Source organism: Mytilus trossulus, chromosome 4 (assembly GCF_036588685.1).
Source record: "Mytilus trossulus isolate FHL-02 chromosome 4, PNRI_Mtr1.1.1.hap1, whole genome shotgun sequence".
Lineage (NCBI taxonomy): Eukaryota > Metazoa > Mollusca > Bivalvia > Mytilida > Mytilidae > Mytilus > Mytilus trossulus.
In genome coordinates, this window is record NC_086376.1 from 50,351,868 (window position 1) to 50,372,513 (window position 20,646).

The 20,646-nt window shown below is 32.1% G+C and overlaps 1 long non-coding RNA gene across 2 annotated transcripts in view; it reads right to left on the minus strand.

Annotated features, from left to right (window-relative positions):
- The window catches only part of LOC134715463 (uncharacterized), a 36,987-nt gene extending 22,138 nt beyond the window's left edge, over window positions 1-14,849 (minus strand). Inside the window, exon 1 of one of the 2 annotated variants that reach the window (XR_010106720.1) lies at window positions 14,763-14,849. This is a non-coding gene — a long non-coding RNA (uncharacterized LOC134715463). Of the gene's footprint in view, window positions 1-13,556; window positions 14,343-14,762 lie in introns of those variants that run through there. The other variant, XR_010106719.1, reaches the window with a different exon arrangement.
- Window positions 14,850-20,646: the final 5,797 nt, after the last annotated feature.

The following is a 20,646-nucleotide window of genomic DNA, read 5'->3' on the forward strand; positions in this document are numbered from 1 at the left end:
GAAAAGTTCGAAGAATTATGAATAATTTACCATAACATCTGGCTGGTAAATTAAATAATGCAGTACAATCAGAAATATAAAAAAAAATATTACAATATGCATTGACCAGCGCGTAGATCAGCATATCCCTTTAACTAAGCAGTACACCCTGTTTGGTATTTTCATATCTATTCAGTTCTGACTGATATAATGTTTAGCTTAATTAATAGTACATATTGACAATCCTTCATTAAAAAAACAGATGCTCCGCAGGGCATAGCTTTTTACGACCGCAGAGGTTGAACGGTTGGGGCAAGTATGGACACAACATTCAAGCTGGATTCAGCTCTAAATTTGGATTGTGATTAAATAGTTGACACAGCATAGGTTTCTGACACAGAATGAATGTGTTCTAATGAACTTAAAATTTGTGTTTTCTCTTAGAGCAATTCACTATGCTGTTGAATATTAATCCTCTCAAAAAAATGTTTGAAGAAATTTTTTTTTTATTTATGAAATTTCAAATGAGAAAAATTGAACCCAATTTTTTTAATCACATCCCCCTTTCCTTTATTCCAAAACTAATCTCAATTAAAATTTCTAATGGAGTTTGCAACAATAACTACTCATTTAAGTACATCATAAAATATAAAGATGTAAACAAAACTGCTTGTTATCACTGAATGGTAAAGATTATTTTAATTTATCAGTTGGTAGTAAAAAGTGAATATACATTGTATATTTTATATAACAAAGATTTCAGTTGATTCTGGACAAAGAAAGATAACTCCAATCAAAAAAAATTCTTTCTATTGCACAATATTGTGCAATTAGATATTTCTTGCTTACTATTCTGGACAAAGAAAGATAACTCTAATTAAAAAAAATTTGCTATTTCACAATATTGTGCAATTAGATTAGACCTTAATGTAGACCAATTTGAAAACGAGACCAAAAGTTAAGAATCTACATACACAGTTAGATTCGGCATATCAAAGAACCCCAATTATTCAATTTTGATGAAATCAAACAAAGTTTAATGTTGGACCCTTTGGGCCCCTAATTCCTAAACTGTCGGGACCAAAACTCCCAAAATCAATACCAACCTTCCTTTTATGGTCATAAACCTTGTGTTTAAATTTCATAGATTTCTATTTACTTATACTAAAGTTATGGTGCGAAAACAAAGAAAAATGCTTATTTGGGTCCCTTTTTGGCCCCTAATTCCTAAACTGTTGGGACCTAAACTCCCAAAATCAATACCAACCTTCCTTTTGTGGTCATAAACATTGTGTCAAAATTTGATTGATTTCTATATACTTATACTAAAGTTATTGTGCGAAAACCAAGAATAATGCTTATTTGGGCCTTTTTGGCCCCTAATTCCTAAACTGTGGAAACCAAAACTCCCAAAATCACTCCCAACCTTCCTTTTGTGGTCATAAACCTTGTGTCAAAATTTCATAGATTTCTATTGACTTAAACTAAAGTTATAGTGCGAAAACCAAGAAAATGCTTATTTGGGCCCTTTTTGGCCCCTAATTCCTAAAATGTTGGGACCAAAACTCCCCAAATCAATACCAACCTTCCTTTTGTTGTCATAAACCTTGTGTTAAAATTTCATAGATTTCTATCCACTTTTACTAAAGTAAGAGTGCGAAAACTAAAAGTATTCGGACGACGACGACGCCAACGTGATAGCAATATACGACGAAATTTTTTTCAAATTTTGCGTTCGTATAAAAATAGGCACGTAAACACTGATATTACTATAAAATAAAACTATCCTTTTGGCTAGATATCGACCATCTATCTCAGTTTGATTCTTAAACCTTCACCCAAGCCACACAAACACATAGTCGATGCCTAATGCAAAAGTTCTGTTCATAATATCGTAACAAAATTCAAGAAATTCAAAAGTCTTCATATCATCTACCTGCTTAGGAATTTGAATAATTGTGGTCATTACATGCAGATCGGAGAGTACTCAAAATTACTGGAAGCTAGTTGATTGATTGATTTTCAAACCTCCAAATATTTATGCAAGTTAAGGACAAAAAAAATAATACAATAAATACAACAGGGAGCTAGGTCCTGTAACAGCTGTCATAAAGGACTAAGGTCTGGAAATTTGAAAATGCCATGCATTGGAAAATGATGGATTAAAGGGGCACTAGCTGTCAAATTCATGTTCACCAATTTGACTCAAATTTTCACATTTGATTAATAACAATGTAAAACATTTATACAATCTATCAAACGTTTAAAATAAACAGTTTACAGAGCATGGGGTAGATGATATGTAGGTTCGTTTCGTGTGTATTTAAATCCAGATGCCATCTAATTAACTATCGATTTGACCTCAGATGACCATATAAGCGATGTAAACACAAATAAAGATATGAATAGGTTAAACCAGCACGTGCAATTGGATTTTTATAGGTCTGTTTGATTTGAATTTATAGATTAACCAGATGCTCCGCAGGGCGCAGCTTTATACGACCGCAGAGGTTGAACCCTGAACGGTTGGGGCAAGTATGGACACAACATTCAAGCTGGATTCCGCTCTAAATTTGGATTGTGATTAAATAGTTGACACAGCATAGGTTTCTGACACAGAATGAATGTATTCAAATGAACTTGAAATTTTTGTTTTCTCTTAGAGCAATTCACTATGCTGTTGAATATTAATCCTCTCAAAAAAATGTTTGAAGAAATTTTCTTTTTATTTATGAAATTTCAAATGAGAAAAATTTAATCCAATTTTTTATTCACATCCCCCTTTCCCTTATTCCAAAACTAATTTCAATTAAAATATTCTAATGGAGTTTGCAACAATTACTACTCATTTAAATACATGATGTAAAAAAACTGCTTGTTATCACTGAATGGTAAAGATTATTTAAATTTATCAGTTGGTATTAAAAAGTGAATATACATTGTATATTGTATATAACAAAGATTTAAGTTGATTCTGGACAAAGAAAGATAACTCCAATTAAAAAAAATTCTTGCAGATATTTCTTGCTTACTATACTGGACAAAGAAAGATAACTCTTAATTAAAAAAAAATTTGCTATTTCACAATATTGTGAAATTAGATATTTCTTGCCATTGCACAATACTGTGCAATTGAAAAGACTTGCTATTGCACAATACTTAATATAATAATTTTAGATCCTGATTTGGACCAACTTGAAAACTGGGCCCATAATCAAAAATCTAAGTACATGTTTAGATTCAGCATATCAAAGAGGCCCAAGAATTTAATTTTTGTTAAAATCAAACTTAGTTTAATTTTGGACCCTTTGCACTTTAATTTAGACCAATTTTAAAACTGGACCAAAAATTAAGAATCTACATACACAGTTAGATTTGGCATATCAAAGAACCCCAATTATTCAATTTTTGATGAAATCAAACAATGTTTAATTTTGGACCCCGATTTGGGCCAACTTGAAAACTGGGCCTATAATCAAAAATCTAAGTACATTTTAAGATTCAGCATATCAAAGAACCCCAAGGTTTCAATTTTTGTTAAAATCAAACTAAGTTTAATTTTGGACCCTTTGGACCTTAATGTAGACCAATTTGAAAACGGGACCAAAAATTAAGAATCTACATACACAGTTAGATTCGGCATATTAAAGAACCCCAATTATTCAATTTTGATGAAATCAAACAAAGTTTAATTTTGGACCCTTTGGGCCCCTTTTTCCTTAACTGTTGGGACCAAAACTTCCAAAATCAATACCAACCTTCCTTTTATAGTCATAAACCTTGTGTTTAAATTTCATAGATTTCTATTTACTTATACTAACGCTATGGTGCGAAAACCAAGAAAAATGCTTATTTGGGTCCCTTTTTGGCCCCTAATTCATAAACTGTTGGGACCGAAACTCCCAAAATCAATACCAACCTTCCTTTTGTGGTCATAAACATTGTGTTTAAATTTCATTGATTTCTATTTACTTTAACTAAAGTTATTGTGCGAAAACCAAGAATAATGCTTATTTGGGCCCTTTTTTGGCCCCTAATTCCTAAACTGTTGAAAATAAAACTCCCAAAATCAATCCCAACCTTTCTTTTGTGGTTATAAACCTTGTGTCAAAATTTCATAGATTTCTATTAACTTAAACTAAAGTTATAGTGCGAAAACCAAGAAAATGCTTATTTGGGCCCTTTTTGGCCCCTAATTCCTAAAATGTTGGGACCAAAACTCCCAAAATCAATACCAGCCTTCCTTATATGGTCATAAACCTTGTGTTAAAATTTCATAGATTTCTATTCACTTTTACTAAAGTTAGAGTGCGAAAACTAAAAGTATTCGGACGACGACGACGACGACGACGACGCCAACGTGATAGCAATATACGACGAAAATTTTTTCAAAATTTGCGGTCGTATAAAAATATAAGTTTCTCATTGTTTTTAACTGTATAAGAATGATTTATGTAGATCGAATTAGTAATCAAATGATTTACTGTAGTTTCACTTTCATTGTCGACATTTTTTTCTTTAAATAATCAGTTCACGCCCAATGCATGCGTTGTCAGTCTCTAGCTAGGGGGTTAAATTGAAGTTCACATGAATACCGGTTAGAATGATGACATATTCACTTGCAGGTGAATCAGTCAAAAATTATGTATAATCCCTTATTTCAACAAAATTAAAGCAAATTGATTGCTAAAAGCAAATTATTCTTTCATTATTCCAATTTAATTAATGATTAATCTAAAAAAAATCATACTTTATTTTTTTATTTATGTAGCTAGTGCTCCTTTAATGGATAGGAACAGAAATTTTGCTTTTCAGTAGACCTGGTCCAACAACGAACTCCTTAAAGAGTGGCATTCTGTCTACAGCTAGGCATCGGATTTAATGTCCCCATTCTGACCAGATGTAACTGTGTACTTATACATTCTGCACAGCCAAACAGACAACAAAAATTTGCAAGGGTTTTTATTGTAGGTCGGGTGAATACAAAGTGGAAAGCTAGTTGAAAACTAACAACTAATTTTAAAAAATCATGTGTCTCAGTTGAGGTTAATTTAAGTTTTTGTTGCCAGAAGTGAAATGATCTGAACCAAAGTTTTAGTTATATAAAATATTTAATTCTATCCAATATTCCATTTACTAAGGACGAGAGACTAGTGTACAAATGACATTCGATAATTAAAGAGTTTGACAACATCACTGGCATTTATCTACAAATTAACATTTTAACAAAAACAAATATTTGTGAAAAAATTGTATGTAGGCACGTGCCTAAAGTGCCTAACGACAGCTACGCCCCTGGCTGCCTTGGAGTTCAGCAAACGAAGTAGATAACTTGCATTCCCATCGAACTGCAGAGCTCATATTCGTGTACCAGTCATTTAAAATTTGCCAACTTTGTCCAGATATTCCACTTTTAAAACCAATCTTTATTTTCTTTATTTTGCACAATATATTTCAAAAGACATAAATGAACACCATTTTTTTTACTAGTGTTACTTGCTTCAAGTTAATATTTAAAATCTTTTTTCAATGTTAAATTAAAGGTTTTTTTAAACGCGACAGGAAACCATAAGAAACCGAAAGCACTTTTTTAGTTTAATTTTATTGCAAAATCTGCTTAAAATAATCTGAACAGTATACTTTTTCTTAAAATCCATCTTAAATGTAACAGTATTATAAAACTCCTAAATATGTGCTTGTTTTGAAAACAATTAGTACAATTTATTCAGAAATTTCCATATTTTCTTCATTGATACAGGATACCATAATCGTTGTATCTTGATGTTTTAGCCAAAAAAATGTAGATCTATTTATATTTGGTTTTGAAATTCCAGTTATATACAATTTATTCCAAATCATTGGCAATGTAAAATTCTTTAAATCCAGTAAAGAAAAAAACTTTTAACTTGGAATTAGAATCTTTAAAATAGGCACCATGTGATATTTGTGACCTGTACACCATCTACATGGTTTCCACATTTTAACCTACTTTAGTGGGCTAAAATCAATAAAGTACTTCCTTTCAAGTCATGCATGGTAAAAGATAACTTTCCCTTTGACAAGTTTATTGCGTTTCTGAAAAGTGTTTGCAGAACATGAATAAAAAAAAATAATTAAAAATTGTGACAAAGATACCATACATTCCAAGTGTAACGGTATATTAACATGTATTTTTTATTAAATTATCTTTATTCACCTAAAATATCCAGTAATATTTACTGCTGAAGCAAAATCAATCCAACAAACATCGGCACCATGATAAGAGATGTAATTTCGATTGAATTTTCCAAGGACCCTTTACATCGTTATTGGGAAACGAAGTGTGTTAAAATGTCGGTCAAATCTGAAATCGATTTTGTCAAGTCATTGGGCATTTATTTTCACACAAGATGGTATGTTACATTATGCACATAGGAAAAATAATAGACCCCCGGCGCAATCTCTTTGAAAATTGTATTTTCCTTTTTTAAACAAGACGAAACAAGTCTACAGATTATGTTTGCTAACATCCCGTTGGAAACAAAAACAATGTTTAGACCTAGTTTTATGTATATCTGGCTGTAAGGGTGTGATCACATGTTAGTCACATGTTTCACGTATGACCGTAAATGATTAGAACTCAATTACAACAAGAGGCTGTCACAACGACAGCAAACCAGATTTATTAGCATTTATTTGTGTCCTGGCAATATCACAAGAACCATTACTGATGATTGGTGAAAGTGAAAATCATCAATATCAAATTTGACCTCTATTTTGTCATCAGTATCAACATATTAAAATTTGAAAAGCTTAGGTTGAATGGTTCGTGAGTAAATGCAACAACGTGAATGGAAACACCATTTTACAATCTTTCAAGAACCATAACTCCTGAACGGTAAAAGTCAAAATCGCCATTATTGAACTTGACCTTCATTTAGTTGTCAGTAACAACATATTAAAATTTTAAAAGCTTTGGTTGAACGGTTCATGAGTTAATGCACGGACAACATTTGATTGCCGCCCGCCCGCCCGACTGACCACCCGTCCGCCCGCCGAGCATCCCCAAATCAATAACCGACATTTTTGTCACAAAAATCCGGTTAAAAACAATTTTAATAAATAACTTGACTTCTGTTTCGTGTGAAATGTAACGCATAACGATAATGTCATTTTCTAACTTAATTATTACGAAGAACAAAACAAGAATGTAAATCATCTCTGATTTACCTGTTTGAACATCTCGCGAGAGTTCATATTTGCATTTTGTTGCAAAGAATTCTTTTACAACAAAGCAGATTACACCATCTAAAATTTGCTTTACGAAATGGGAAACCAAAGTAACAACAGTGTTCTTACACCTGCTACAGAAATACTAATAGTTCTTGGTATTTTCTTTTCACTATTCTTATTGGTCGATGTTCTTTGTTATTTGAAAGCAAAAGTTACGAATTTGCGGGTGACGATTATCTATATATCAGTCAGCATTATGCACTTAGGAAGCGAAAAGAAACGCGAGAAACGACACAAAAATACGGTTGTATAATCTTTGAAATTTGTTAATTTCATTTTTTTTTCTAGGGAAGAGTAGCATACACTTGTATGTTGATAAAAATAATGGCATCTTTAGATGTAGTTACAACTTTTCTTACAGTAATTCACAATTTTATCACTTTTCTATAGTTATAGGAAACAAGCCCAATAGCAAATTATGGTCCATATGTAAAGTATTCCGTTACTAATCCTTCAGTTGGAGGAGCTGCTGTATACTTTATAGAAAAAGTATGTTGAGGATTTGGTCCCATCAATCAGGATTTTAGACATTTAATACATAATAAATGGCAATTGCAATCTGCTCTATTTGTTCCAACCTATAATGAGTATAAAAATTTATACCTAGGGTGAGAATTAAATCCATGCATGTTTATTTACTCTATTGTTCTTTGTGTACATAAAATGTACATGTATGTGAAATATATCAAAAGATGCTGTAATGTCAGTCAGGGGTACTACTTGTACAAGTGTATTTTATTTACTTGAAGAAGTGAAAAAAAAATATACACATATAAGTAAATTAATAATGTTTGAATAATCTCCCCTTAATTTTCTGAAAAATTACTTGTACATGTATAAGTAAATTTTTCTTACAATCCCACAAAAATCCACAAGTTTTAAGATGTAAAATCATGCCTTTAATGATTTTTCCCAGGTTTGCTCAAATTTTTTCATTAAAGTTCAATGTTTCATCTCATTAATTCATCAAAGAAACGGATTGAGCAAAGATCTTGAATATTTGCCACAAGGCATTCAACAATTGCTCCTTCGGGGCTTGTAAATAAGCAGTGTTAAGAAGATAACAGACAAATGGGATTTTCATTGTCCATGGAATTACACTTTAATGATTAGTAAAGACATCTGCAAAGGGTACACAATTTAAAATTCTATTATACAATTAGATCAAAGAAATCTTAAGAATTCAAGAAAAGAAGAAAGGATGATTTTTTTACTTATACAAGTAAAAAATTCTTAATGCATAAGGGACATAACTTAGCCAACTTATTTTTTACCTATACAAGTAAATAAAATTCACTTGTATAAGTATTCTACAAATTTACTTCTATATGTGTATATTTTTTTTTTTACTTCTTCAAGTTAATAAAATACACTTGTACAAGTAGTACCCCTGACTGAATGTAAATATGGTAATTTGTAAACATCATCATGATCATTACACCCTCACTATAATTGGAGGGAGTAATTGGTGGTCTGACACCTGATAATGACCTAAAGTTACGCTTAAGGTAGATGGGTGTCTAAATTATAATCCATAGAATTTTTTAATAATTTGCCAAAATGTAGTTTTTATAATGCTTTTCTAAAAATAATAATAAAAAGAATGGGTCACCGTGCTTATTTTCACGCTACACGGTGTTCAAAATTGACAGATTTTGTATAGATTATGCATGGAAAACCCAATTTTCAACAATAAAGCATAAACTACTCCATATAATTTTGAGATAACATAGGAGAAGATAGCTTAATAGTATGTATGCTCTCAATTGAAGAAAAGAAAAAATGGGGTCACCGGAACCGTTTTCTTGCTACATAATAAAATAGGTAAATTCCTAACACATTCTTCAGTACCTTCATCTGAATTATCTGCCCTTGAATTTGAGTTGCGTATATATACAAAATTTAGTCCTGGTATCTATGATGAGTTTATTTACTATCACTCGGTCGATGCCACTGCTGGTGGAGATTTATTTCCCCGAGGGTATCAATAGCCCAGTAGTCAGCACCTTTTGTGCTGACATGAATTATCATTGATATGGTTATATTTATAAATTATATGTTTACAAAATTGATAATTTTTGAAATACTAAGGCTTTTCTACCTCAGGCATAGATTACCTTAGCTGTATCTAGCAAAACTTTTAGGAATTTTGGTCCTCAATGCTCTTCAACTTCGTACTTTATTTGGGTAACAAGACAAATCGGCACCCAGACAAATCGGCACCCAAGTCCGAAGACAATTTGGCATCCATTTTGGACATTTCGGTATCCGCACAAATCGGCACCAAGACAATCCGGCACCTCGTTTTAAAAAAATTAATTAAATTATAATTTGTATATAATATATGCATTACAAAAAGAATAATCATCATTTAATAAAGCTCTTAAAGATTATGTACAAATAAACATAATTTAATTAAATCGTAATTGACTCTTATATATGTTGTTGATAGTTGTTCAGTTGTTTGAATAAACATTATTAATAATTTAAATCATAATTAAATCAAAATTAATTGTAGTTATGTATCAATCAGTATTTTATGTTTAAATCTAACAATTCCTCAATAGAGATCAAAAGTGTATAGCTTGTGATTGCAAATTCTACTAACAAATAAAATTATCTAAAATGCATTACTTGTAGACATGTATGTAGATTAGCGGTGCCAACCAGTGGTTGCCCCCAGACATGGTAGTCGTGACATACAGGGCATGAAATTAAGTTAAAGTTTAATCCAGTTTGACATGTACGAAGCTTAGAAAACAGTGGAGCCAGCGCAAGGTACATCGATTGTACTAAAATGACAAAAAAGCCCGTACAATTCAAACTGGAACCCTTGTAATTAATTTAGAAGTAGAATGCCCCGTTTATTTTTATAATAAGTAATAGTTTCATTTATTTAATTATTATTATTTTTGTTTTTATTCCATCTATACAATTTGGATTTTCAGGGGGGGGGGGGGGGGGGGGGGGTATATCATGAAACAGTTATTGCATTTCAGGGGTTAGACATGGGCTTGTTCTCTCTGCCTGACTGATCATCAGTCAGAGCACACGACGATGCCTTGTTCCAGGTTGCAATTAACCTACACTATCATGGTTTGTATCTTCTGTGAGATAGTGCATATACACGATTCTCACGGGACCACTGGCTGGGGCAACTGATCAAACATAGTCTACTTATAGTATTCAAGAAATACGACAAAGCAATTGACTTTCATATCTAAAACAAACATAAATCAGTGACACAATACCTTATTTTTAACAATAACACTAACAACCTCAGATGGAGAAAAAACAAAAAACGTACAGTACTTGTTCTTCTAGTTAAAAACTAGATGAAAAAGCATAGGGAAAAAACCGAAGTCTCAAAAACCAAATTTCACAACCCCTTATAAAAGTTTAAAAACAAAAAAACAAAAACGTTCTAGATCCCAATAGAAATATAAAACAATATTTTTATACAATCGATGATATAGAAAAAAATAAGGTCCACAATCATTATGGTCATTTATCTATATATGTATAATATATTCTTATGATATATCATTAATATTAACCGGACTTGTTCGTAACACCTTTTTCGAGTATTGCATGTGTTTTGTCTCTTTTGTATATTGTGTTTGCAATTTAAATGTATCCCTCAGTGTGTCACTTTTTGCATTAAACTTATAAAGTATAATATATAGTTCCTGTGTATTGACAGTTATCTATTGCCACGAGCCAGAACGAGCTAATTAACATATAATAATTAATTGGATTAGTAGCCAGATAATTGAATTAACCTGATTTGGAATTTTTAACTGATTGGTAATTTTAAACTATGAATATAATACATATAACTATATGACAATTTTCAGTATATATATAAAATATGTAGTTTGATTGACGATGATTTTGTGTTTCAGGTGTTCCAATTCATTTCAAAATATTTTATTGTTCAAATATCAAATGTACATTTAAACAAAGGGATTGGACAAAAGGCAGTGCCTATGTTCCGGACCATATGAGTATTTGGACCATACGCGTATGGTCATGACCATATGCGTATACTCATATGGTCCGACCGTACGCGTATGGTCGGACCATATGAGTATAATACTCGTTTGGTTATTAACGGGCCGGACCATATGAGTATTTTGACCATATAGGTATTTTTTTATTGATTACATTTAAAAGTTTCAGACCACTATCCAAAAAAATTATCTACAAAACAATGATGGTTTCATGACAGTATACTATTTTTATAATTCAAATACTATTTAAAAATTAAACATTTATGTCATTGTTAGTTTTCATCTGTAATTACATTTTTTTTGTATGTATGCTTGGGTGACATTTACTCCCACACGGTATCATAGCTTTTTTGCATTTGCAAGTTTTTGTTGTGCACGATCCTTTTCATTTACTCCTTTTGTTTGCGAGTGAAAAACTAGCCTTTTTGTAGCTGCGTACAGTAATATCGAGGACATTCCGATATGTCAATGGTGTTTTTAAAACCTATAGATCTGAAATATCGTAGCATGACTGCAATACACAATATCCACAAGACAAATTAAATAAACTATGTTATTTTCCAGTGCCATCAAATCTTGATTTTCAGTTCAAGAATTTTTTTATTTTTTTTAAGCACTCGTTATAAAAAAAAATCGATAAAGATCATCGGATTTGATCATCGGTATAAAATGTGTTTATTATAGTTTTCGCACAGTATATAAAAATAAAATCAACTATGTGAAACTTCTTTAATATTCTTTTTTAGCTAATTTTTACTATATTATGATAATGAAAGCATATATAAAAGGATAGCGGGTTTTTAATGAACTGTCATACCATATGAATAAATTATAAGTTTAAAAAGTAAAATGTAACATGAGAGCGAAACAGAGTGTTAGTTACCCCGACGTCCGACTGTACGCGTATGGTCGGACCATATGAGTATATACCCATATGGTCATGACCATACGCGTATGGTCCAAATACTCATATGGTCCGGAACACCTATACAAATCCTTTCCCATACAAGATGGATTGAATAACATGCATGATAGTATATAATTTTCTGATAAGTTAATAGATCATACGTTGTTGCAGTGAGTCAGGGAGGCAGTTCCTCCACTTCTTGAAGTATTTTTTGTGTATACATATATAAATAACTATGTTAACAAAGTTAAAGCAAGACCTACTGAAGGTGATGTCGAATTTTATACCAAAATAATAAGTGTTGGTTAGGAATCAAGTAGATCATAAAGTGATTTTTACTCAAATTCACAAGCTCACTGCAACAAAGTTGTTCTATTTATATGAATAAAAAGAATTGATTGGCCCTTTTTTGCAATACATTCATAAATAATTTAGTGTATATTTTTGAAAATATAATTACTAATACAAAAAATAAAATAAAATATATATAAATTTATTTGCAAAAAGATGCTAAACACAATTGGTTGTTTTTTGTGTTAAAAGTTAGGTTTGTCTTTAATTAAGACTAAAGAGTGGTACACTGTGGTTATAGGCTGGTTTCTAAACAGTATAATATCACATGAATTATTATAAAAATCTTCCAGTTTCATGAATATATTGTTGTACATATGTAAATATCTCTGTGTTTTCATCAATATTTAAGTCTGAGCAACCCTGTAGTAGGACATCAAGATTGACATTTTTAAAGTTACTTATTTTTCGAAAGAGCTCATATCTCTGATAAATGTAAAATGGACAAACATAAAAGAAATGAAAATTATCTTCTACTGGATCTCCACATGCACACATAGAGCTGTCCAACAAATGATCATAGAAGAGATGATCTTTTAGATCACTAGCCTCATTTCTTAATTGGCAGTGGATTATATTAACTTTACGTGAACCAGTGGAAAAGAAAACAGGACAAGGACTTATGTCCTCATTCAGTTTTCTTTTAAATCCTTAAAATATTTTTAACTTTTCCATCAAGTGAATTCCACTTTTCAAGAGTTTGTGGAATAAAACTGTTTTTATAGGCTGTGGTTCGACACTGAGGAGTTTTAAATTCCCTTTTTTTTCTCAGACCATACTGGTCATTAGTGTTTGTACATGATAAGATATCAGCAGCAATATAATTAGGAATATCTCCAGAAATAGTTTTATGAAGAAACAATAATTTGTTTCAGGTGTTCCAAGAGATCAGTACAGACAGGCTGTAAAAGACCATGCTCAGCTAGAGTGGAAGTGTGTCACATGCACTGAGGTAAAACTTTTCTCATAAGAATTACGTTTTAACATTATATTTTTATCAACATAAACATCAACCAAACAATGTTAGGCCTTACCGTTCCTCCCACCAGAGCATATCCCAGACATCTTCCGTCAGCTAGACAAGAAAGCCGACCATCCAGGTGTCCAGAAGGTAATGGACTACATCTACAAGACATGGATACGCAACAGTGTGTTTGACATAGACTACTGGTGTGTTTTCATGTCCTCCATCCGTACCAACAATGATGTCGAGGGGTGGCATAACAGTGTCAACACCAGAGTATTGTTTTAGGAAAAAGAATTTCCACAAATAATACACCTATCAAAATGACTAAGCTGCAGTACAGTCTTGAGCACAAACAAATAACTAAAAGGAATATACCACTTAATAAGATACATATTCAAAGATGTGTCTGGGTGCCGAACAAATAACTAAAAGGAATAAACCACTTTATAAGATACATATTCAAAGAAACAATGTACAATATTGACAATAATGTTATAAATAGTGCAGGAGACAAATAAATAACACTCAAACATAATTGCTGTCTATTAACACTGAACACGCCAGGAAATTTTAATTTTTGGTTCACTATATATAGATCAAAGATAATTAATTTATAAGGTGCCGATTTGTCTAGGTTGCCGATTTGTCTGGATGCCGATTTGTCTATGGTAGGTGCCGATTTGTCCGGGTACCGATTTGTCTGGGTGCCGAACTGTCTAGAATTCCTTTATTTGGCCTTTTAAACTGTTTTGGATTCGAGCGTCACTGATGTGTCTTTTGTAGACGAAACGTGCGTCTGGCGTATATATACAAAATTTAGTCCAGGTATCTATGATGAGTTTACCCCTTATGTGGCAAAGTTGGAAAAAAATTAATTTTACAAAAGTTAAATGTTTTTTGTTAAATCCAACCCTAAATATGATAAAAACATGTCATTTTCTATATTGAAGTGAAAGTTCTTACACATGAATTACCTACTACTCTTAAAATTTGCACATTCTATTAAAGATCTAGACCTTGTTTTCTGGTGTTTCCAAATCCAAGATGGAGGAAGACACCCTTTCAACCAACTTCTGAAGCAAGGTTGTCGGCTCTCCGGACATTCCCGAAGTCCTGCGTTTAATTGATTGCCGAGTTTATGAGCTTCAAGTTCAGTTAAAAAAAACTCATTTCATTTTGCATTTGGTCTTCTAGTTCTAGATGCCTATGGCACTCATATCACATATCAAATATAAATCTTAGAGTAAGATAACGCTATTCATGTCTGCCTTACCTTTTTTTCTTCGTGAACAGTACATAGTGGAGGATGCTGCGTTCATCTTTTAAAATAGCTGCTGATGAAAGTTGAACGTCCCGGAAGTTATACCGGATTACTAATTTCGGAACGTATACGGAATTACCCCCGGATTTGCTATTGCGGAACAGAGATTAAAATAGAAACTTATCAGCTTAGGCAGCAACCATTTGATTTTCGGGGGGGGGGGGGGGGGGGGGCTATGGTTTTTTTTCTGTGCAAACTCTTTTTTCGCCTCGGCGAAGAACAATCTATTTTTTTAGCGACAAACCGAAAACAATTTTTTTCTTTCAATATTAGCATTACATATAGGATATCATATAGTGGCAGCTGAGGGTGAAACAAACAAATTTTTTTTCTCAGGGTCCAAAACAAATTATTTGCTTCACCAAAACCTGGAAACAAACTTTTTTTTCCAAAAAAAAACATAGACACCCCCCCCCCCCCAGAAAATCAAATGGTTGCTGCCTTATGGGAAGAAAAAAAACATTTCTCCATAATCAAAGAAAACACTGTAGTCTCACAACCTGGTCACTCTGGTGTCATTCCGAAATAGAAGGATACACTTAGCTGCTGCTACAAATGTTGACTAGAAAGCTACAACTCTATCTAGTAACTGAGAAGTGCTACAATAGTTATAAATAAGCAGCACATAAACAGTAACAAGAAAGGCTGTTAACCCTGTTAAATTTTAGACGGCAGCAATTTCAATATTTAAACTTATAGAAATGATGAAGACAATAGAAACTACATGAGACAAAACAGAAAACTGAACTTCCAGACCAGTACATCCTGCCCTTACCATGAAATTCCATTCTCTCACAGATTTCCTCCCTCTCTAAATTCCACTCACAATCATATACCCTCACCCTCTCAATCATTTTATTTTCCTCCCTCCCTTCCTCGCCTTTTCATTTATTCGTAACACCCTTAACCACCTACCACCTATACCCCTCAGTTCTGCTTCGTGTTAAGTCCCTATGAGAAAATTTGGTTAGTAGATGAATACGATATTTTATGATGTATCAGATATGGAAGAACTTAAATTTTAGAAATAAGAAGGAAACTTAGAACTTGATATCAAGCATAAAAATATGATCCTGAGCCACTTTTAGAAATGTAGTCTTATTTTCTACACATAATGGTTATCATAGCATTCATACAAAAGATTAACAGCCAACGTTACAGAAAGCCAAATTGTGTAATGTAAATTTTAAAAATAGAATGCTACCTTGATTGATAAACATCATGAATGCCAAAAGTGTATATTTAACCCTCAATTTAAGTGTTTTGGGTGTGTTGAAAAAAAAGTTCATGAAAAATGCCAAATGTTATAAAAATCCAAATTATTCAAAACACATAAAGCAAAAAGCCAAATGAAAAATGCCAAAGTTTAAAAATGCCAAATGGTATTAAAAAAAACCTGTCTGGTTGTACTAGCCAGCTGGCCTGTGGGTTAGCTGGACTTTAAGGTGATAGTACATGTACACCCAGACAAATGCCCACAGTTAGGTCACTTATCTTTTCCAAAAATATATGGTGTTATTTCAAGAACTTATAAATAGTAAAATCTATCTGGTGTCATATTAAGTATTTTAGGCTTGTTCAAATCTACTTGTGCAACATTTTTAAAGTACTTAGTTTCTGGTAAATTGTATTAGGTGCCTTATAATTACTTTTATTTCAAGGATATTATGATTATTTATTATTACAAATGTTCATAAACTAACTGGTATCGTTGTACAATTTATTCATCTGAATTAATAAATGTCAGCGATTGTTTATTTAACGATGTTTGCATGTTTTAATTTCTAGGACACCTTCATCAGAATAAGTACTACAGATGAGTACAAAATGGTGAAGTAATAATTCGCACTTCAAAGTGTCAACAAGGGGAATAATCATAAATAGAAAATGAAAGTAGGTATGAAAGTAAACTTTAAAAAGAATGTTAAACAAAATTTGTTTAAAAGTGTTTAATTAATTTTGCAGAGGTACATGCTTCCAATTGGCTTCGCTCAGAGTTACATGCCTCTAATCGGGACCGCTCTGCCAGTGGTACATTACTTCCAATTAGTGTTAGCAGACAGAGATATATATGCACTGCTTCCAACTGGCTTCGCAAGGACAGAGGGTACACTCCCAATTAGCTTCACTAAGAGGTACATGCTTCCAATTGGCTTCGCTCAGACAACCGTACATACTTCTTCAAGTGTTGAATTGGTACGGGACTACAAGTCTGTACTATTTCCAATGTAGGAAATGGTACATAATTGCAAGTAAAATGTCGTCCAAATTTATAAAAAAAAAAAAATTATTTAACATTCTTGATCAAGTTATCTTTCACATCTACTTTCACCACCTATTTATATTTTCTCCTGATGATGACATTGTAAAATACTAATTTTTTCTTCAGGCTTTATTATATCTCTTTAGTTTTAATTCTGATGAAGGTGCCATAGATACCAAACTATGTCTATCTTATCAAATAACTTCAGCAATCCCTAAAATCTTGTTCTTATAAATCATTTTATTCTGTGATTTATCAAAACCCAACCCTTCATACATGAATCACTTTCAGATTATATCATATTGGATTTTGGATTGATTGATTGTTTGTTAAATTTTAGACGGCAGCAATTTCAATAATTAAACTTATAGAATTGATGAAGACAATAGAAACTACATGAGACAAAACAGAGAAGTAGACTTCCAGACCAGTACATCCTGCCCTTACCATGAAATTCCATTCTCTCACAGATTTCCTCCCTCTCTAAATTCCACTCACAATCATATACCCTCACCCTCTCAATCATTTTATTTTTCTCCCTCCCTTCCTCGCCTTTTCATCTATTCGTAACACCCTTAACCACCTACCACCTATACCCCTCAGTTCTGCTTCGTGTTAAGTCCCTATGAGAAAATTGGGTTAGTAGATGAATACGATATTATATGATGTATCAGATATGGAAGAACTTAAATTTTAGAAATAAGAAGGAAACTTAGAACTTGATATCAAACATAAAAATATGATCCTGAGCCACTTTTAGAAATGTAGTCTTATTTTCTACACATAATGGTTATCATAGCATTCATACAAAAGATTAACAGCCAAAGTTACAGAAAGCCAAATTGTGTAATGTAAATATTAAAAATAGAATGCTACCTTGATTGATAAACATCATGAATGCCAAAAGTGTATATTTAACTTTCAATTTAAGTGTTTTAGGTGTGTTGAAAAAAAAGTACATGAAAAATACCAAATGTTATAAAAATCCAAATAGTTCAAAACACATAAAGCAAAAAGCCAAATGAAAAATGCCAAAGTTTAAAAATGCCAAATGGTATTAAAAAAAACCTGTCTGCTTGTACTAGCCAGCTGGCCTGTGGGTTAGCTGGACTTTAAGGTGCTAGTACACCAAAACAAATGCCCACAGTTAGGTCACTTATCTTTTCCTTTTGGAGTACCAGTTTTTAAGTCTTTGATTTGACTTGGGGGCTTAACATTTTTACTAAATTAAAAAAAAAAAAAAAAAAAAAAACAAGAGACAAATTTTAAGTCTTAAAAGTAAAATATTCCCTTTGTCCCCCATTCCCAAAATGGATTGATAAAATAAAATAAAATACCATTTTCCCCTTAAAAGCATGTTACAGAGCTTTCACATGCTAAAAAACATATTTGGAAAAAACATTCCCAATTAGAATTTGATAAACTCAAATAAAATACCCAGTCCCTTTTAAAACAATAAGATATTTCCAATTAAAATTTGGATAAAAACAGTAAAATATCCCCAATTAAAATTTGGATAAAAACAGTAAAATTTCCCCAATAAAATTTGATAAAAACAAATAAAATACCCATTTCCCATAAAAGCATGTTACAGAGCTTCACATGCAGACTGAGCCCCATCACTCTCAGTTTGTTCCAGTAAAAACAGTAAAATACCCCAATTAAAATTTGGATAAAAACAGTAAAATTTCCACAATAAAATTTGATAAAAACAATTAAAATACAAATTTCCCCTTAAAAGCATGTTACAGAGCTTCACATGCAGACTGAGCCCCCTTACTCTCAGTTTGTTCCAGTAAAAACAGTAAAATACCCCCAATTAAAATTTGGATAAAAACAGTAAAATTTCCCCAATAAAATTTGATAAAAACAATTAAAATACCCATTTCCCCTTAAAAGCATGTTACAGAGCTTCACATGCAGACTGAACCCCCTCGCTCTCAGTTTGTTCCAGTAAAAACAGTAAAATACCCCCAATTAAAATTTGGATAAAAACAGTAAAATTTCCACAATAAAATTTGATAAAAAAATAAAATACCCATTTCCCATAAAAGCATGTTACAGAGCTTCACATGCAGACTGAGCCCCCTCTCTCTCAGTTTGTTCCAGTAAAAACAGTAAAATACCCCCAATTAAAATTTGGATAAAAACAGTAAAATTTCCCCAATAAAATTTGATAAAAACAATTAAAATACCCATTTCCCCTTAAAAGCATGTTACAGAGCTTCACATGCAGACTGAACCCCCTCGCTCTCAGTTTGTTCCAGTAAAAACAGTAAAATACCCCCAATTAAAATTTGGATAAAAACAGTAAAATTTCCACAATAAAATTTGATAAAAAAATAAAATACCCATTTCCCATAAAAGCATGTTACAGAGCTTCACATGCAGACTGAGCCCCATCACTCTCAGTTTGTTCCAGTAAAAACAGTAAAATACCCCAATTAAAATTTGGATAAAAACAGTAAAATTTCCCAAATAAAATTTGATAAAAACAATTAAAATACCCATTTCCCCTTAAAAGCATGTTACAGAGCTTCACATGCAGACTGAGCCCCCTCACTCTCAGTTTGTTCCAGTAAAAACAGTAAAATACCCCCAATTAAAATTTGGATAAAAACAGTAAAATTTCCACAATAAAATTTGATAAAAACAATTAAAATACCCATTTCCCATAAAAGCATGTTACAGAGCTTCACATGCAGACTGAGCCCCCTCTCTCTCAGTTTGTTCCAGTAAAAACAGTAAAATACCCCCAATTAAAATTTGGATAAAAACAGTTAAAATACAAATTTCCCCTTAAAAGCATGTTACAGAGCTTCACATGCAGACTGAGCCCCCTTACTCTCAGTTTGTTCCAGTAAAAACAGTAAAATACCCCCAATTAAAATTTGGATAAAAACAGTAAAATTTCCCAAATAAAATTTGATAAAAACAATTAAAATACCCATTTCCCCTTAAAAGCATGTTACAGAGCTTCACATGCAGACTGAGCCCCCTCACTCTCAGTTTGTTCCAGTAAAAACAGTAAAATACCCCCAATTAAAATTTGGATAAAAACAGTAAAATTTCCACAATAAAATTTGATAAAAACAATTAAAATACCCATTTCCCATAAAAGCATGTTACAGAGCTTCACATGCAGACTGAGCCCCCTCTCTCTCAGTTTGTTCCAGTAAAAACAGTAAAATACCCCCAATTAAAATTTGGATAAAAACAGTAAAATTTCCCAAATAAAATTTGATAAAAACAATTAAAATACCCATTTCCCCTTAAAAGCATGTTACAGAGCTTCACATGCAGACTGAGCCCCCTCACTCTCAGTTTGTTCCAGTAAAAACAGTAAAATACCCCCAATTAAAATTTGGATAAAAACAGTAAAATGTCCCCAATAAAATTTGATAAAAACAATTAAAATACCATTTCCTTAAAAGCATGTTACAGAGCTTCACATGCAGACTGAGCCCCCTCACTCTCAGTTTGTTCCAGTAAAAACAGTAAAATACCCCCAATTAAAATTTGGATAAAAACAGTAAAATTTCCCAAATAAAATTTGATAAAAACAATTAAAAT